The following is a 4,236-nucleotide window of genomic DNA, read 5'->3' on the forward strand; positions in this document are numbered from 1 at the left end:
CCGGGGTGACTGACAGCTGGACTTCGCTTTTGGCGGCCCCTCCACCACATGGCACTGGACACACAAAATACACTCACATCTGACATTCGATACCATTTTGTCTATAGGACTTTTACACAGAACTTCTGTAATTCTGCTTTTGAAATGATTTTCCTACGAGTGACTCCTCTCATTGAAAACCAGCTCTGATTTATCCATAACGGGGCAGACTCAGGAGTTTTTACAATTTGAGAAAACCCCACTTACAACCGATTTTCAATGGTAATGAAGTCTATATGACTATTAAATTTGAGAATTAGAGAGGTTTTCATAACACAACATTTCCTGGTGTTTCCTTAAATAAGTATTTGATTCTGATGATGCATGTTTCACTGTCTGTTGACACAAAATGTTTTCAGCTCTCCAGCATTATGGGAGAATCTGTGCCTTTAGTTCATAATTGATAACACAGCCACAGCTAGAAAACTAGGCTACTTTCCCAGGGCAGATGCGTTGTTGATCTGGAAGACTGGAGTAGAAAAAGAGATGCTATTTGAGGAGCTTAGTCCTCCAAATGCCATTCCCTTGTACGGAAGGATTTCTGTTTGACATTCTGAAGAGGTACATATTTCCTCCTACTGACAGGGAGAAGGAGTATTAATGGGGGAAGGTAGGGTGGAGGATAGCATATTTACACCCTTGTATGGAAATATGTAACCAAGATTGAGAGCAGAAATGGAGTTACAGCTATGACAGCAGCATTTTCCAGTGACCTTCAGCCTGGTTCGCAGCGCTGGAACCTTCCATTGCCTTTATCCTGCCCTGATTTTCTGGGGCAGGAGCCTCCATGGAGGATTTCTGTGTTATAAAGGCCTCGCTAAGATCACGATGGTCAGGCAAGTCTTTACTTCTGAGGATCCCCACCTCCAAGAGCAGTTAGAACATAAAGCCTTCACCACAAAAGAACCAAGACCATCTTTCTATTAGCTTCAAAATCACAAATGTCCCTAGAGGCTAAAACCACCTTGCTACACACCCTGCAACCTCCAAGCTCAAGAACCTGCATGTTTTCAGGCCCTGAAGGCCTTCCTCTTGTCTGAGCATTTCCATCTGAAGCTTGGTGAACACAGCCAGAGACACCCAGGGCTTGACCACTTCCTCAGAACACTTCCCACCAGCCTAGAACTTACCAGTCAGATATCTGGCTGTACATTCGTTTGCCCCAGGAGCAAGCCCTTCTCCAGCTGGCCCACTCCCATGAGGTAACCACAGCATCTGTGACTCTCCACGGAGTGGAAAGGACTGTTCCTAGGAATCCAAGGCCCCTCACCATCCTGTTCACTGTTTTCAGACCATAAACAAGGGCTGTGTGTGGTCATTTAAGGAAACAGAAAACAAGGCCTCTGGCTCTGGGCACCCCAGTGGAGGTGAGGAGCCCTGCTAAGTCTAAATCCTGGGGCGGTCATGACTCTAGGGCTAATACTTCATCCATGGTGTTGCAAAGGCATCATTAAGAGCACATTAGTTTAAAGAATAACTAAAGCGTTGTTTGTGACCCAACGAGGAGAAATGTTAATCAGGATGAGCGTCCGGCTCAGGCTGGTCAGGCTCTGATCTGAATTTTACTGCAGGTAGATTTCCATAGATTAGAAAGCTCTAATCAGGGCTTTTTTCTGAAAACAGATAATTCATTTACCTGAGTTTGCAGCCACGTAAGGGTCAGTTAGTCACCTGCTACAATTAAAATGTTCCACTTTGTAGCTTAATACGTTTTTCATGGTTGGGGCAATGTGTAAAATGAGTACATAATGAAAAAACAGAGTTCAAAACAGCACAAATTATAGAATGATATTGCCAGCCTTCTCTTATATAAGAAGATAATAACATTTACAGAACTTGCTTTCTGTGTAGAAGTGGGGTTGGAAAAACCAGCGTGGGACCAATATGCCACATACATGCAAATACACTATACACGCATACAAAATTACTTTTTGATGGATGGGTGGTTTATAGACCTCATACCTTTGAAGCCTGAAGTCCGCCCAAAGTCTGTTTTGGAGGTGTTACCTCTCTCTCAGAAGGTCTGCTTCTTCCGGTCTCTATTGCACTTCCTTGGCCACCCATTGCTCTGCCATCTCAAGGGAAGTTTCTGTGTAGTTACAGCATTGTATTTGCTTGGTCTCACCAGCAGAACTGTTTGAATGGGAATGTGAGGAGAACAGAGAGTGTGCAAATAGGAAACCAACTTGTCCGGTGAGGAGAAGCACCAGTTCTCTGATCTGTCCTGATTCACATTCATAAATTTGTCTGTGATTGACTTGGTGGGCAGTCCACACCCAGGAGAAGTGGAAATTAATGAAATCTCAGGCTTGAACCTTGATGTTCTGTGAACCTGGTGTGTTTGTCCTGAATTGTTAGGGACTTAGAAAAAGCTTTGCTTAAAGTGAGACTCTTCTGGTTTTAATGGACCCAGGCTTATGTTTATGGATGAGATTGCGTCCTTTAATAATTCACTCACCAGCAGAGTCAGCAATGATAACGTTCCCTGTGCTAGGGGTATTTTGGAAGGTAGGAAACAACGTATGACAACATATTGTGTATGTGGTTGATGGATATCCATGAATGAGAGGTCAGAGTTGACCCATTACATGTTTCATAAATAGCCTTCAGATATAATATTGCCCTTCTCAGAAAATCTGAACTAATCTAAGTGTGGAAGCTCCTGTATCTTAAAACTTGCCTATACAAAGACTTTGAAATTATATATTGTCACCATAGCATCTTGTCATGTTTTCTTTTCCATTTTTAATGGAAAGGGAAATACTTTTTCCCTATGGTCTCAAGCTTTCTCTTTTATTATTTTATTCAATTTAGAAATATGAAATATATGGGGCACCTGGGTGGCTCAGTGGGTTAGAGTCTCTGCCTTCGGCTCGGGTCATGATCCCAGGGTCCTGGGGTCGAGCCCCGCATCGGGCTTTCTGCTCAGTGGGGAGCCTGCTTCCTCCTCTCTCTCTGCCTGCCTCTCTGCCTACTTCTGATCAATTTCTGAGTCAAATAAATAAATAAAATCTTTAAAAAAAAAGAAAAATGAAATATAATATTTTTAAAAGCATAGGTTTCCTGAAAACAAAATAATTTTACCTTTATCATTTTTCTACACTTACAAATGTAATGTCAAATTGTATTTTTCTTGGTGTCAGAAGATAATTGGCTTTTATCTACTTTCATGCCTATGCTGGTTGAGCTGTCTCTGGCAAATCTGGTGATTTTGTTTGATTTCATGAGTTCAGAAGAAGACCTTGTTTTGTCTCAATCATTTTCTCTCTGTCTCCATCTCCCTCTGTCTCTTTCAACATTGAGTTCTTTGAAGACAGACATGTCATGGGTTAAAACCCTATCATCCATTCAATAACCATGTCCTCCCCAAGATGGAAGGACAATGATTTGTAGTTTAAAACTGGCTGCTAGACAGAGTGGGAAAATGGAGGATGTAATCACAAATCCTTAACAACCTTTTGTGCTTGAGAAATGGCCAGACCTGCTTTTTGTCCACTGTGGTGCACGCCAAATAGAGATTTTTCCTTTCTTCCAATGATTTCACTTCTTAAGCATACATGTATATCTATGCCCTTATTACACTAATGTCCTGCTTAATGGGTCTGGAGATGCTGTTATTTATAGATTTCAGTACATTCAAAGAACAGCTGCAAAAAGTCTCACCAAGGGGGAGCCTCACTGTAGCCTGATTATGACCCTGCATTGGTTGCTAGGGAGGTGTGGGATCTTAGATCTTGGAGAATGACTTGTTAAGTGCACCAAAAGCTTATCTGGAAGGATCTAACATTTTTAAAAATTGTCTTCCTTTGACACTTTAAATTCGTCTGTGTTCTAGTTTCCAGAAGCAATTTCCCCTCTTGTGTTCTTTAGCTTTCAAAACTCCAGCCTTTGGAATTGGACCCTGGAACTAAAGTTCATCCCTTTGCTCCTTTATTATTTCCTTCTTTCTCATCTTATTTTCCTTTTTAATTTCCTTTCTTCCTTCTGTGACTGAATTCACTTGAAAAACATATATGAATGTATATATATACACACATATAACTTACATATCATTTTCCATATATTTTGTGAATTTATAAACATTGTAACATTATATATAACAAATTTTGTATTATATGTAACTATTGATTATATATAATCTATATAACTATACATTACACATGACATATATAATTACATATAATGGGTCAACTCATT

This window comes from Enhydra lutris, unplaced genomic scaffold, assembly GCF_002288905.1.
Source record: "Enhydra lutris kenyoni isolate GAN:26980312 unplaced genomic scaffold, ASM228890v2 scaffoldscaffold15, whole genome shotgun sequence".
Taxonomy (NCBI): domain Eukaryota; kingdom Metazoa; phylum Chordata; class Mammalia; order Carnivora; family Mustelidae; genus Enhydra; species Enhydra lutris.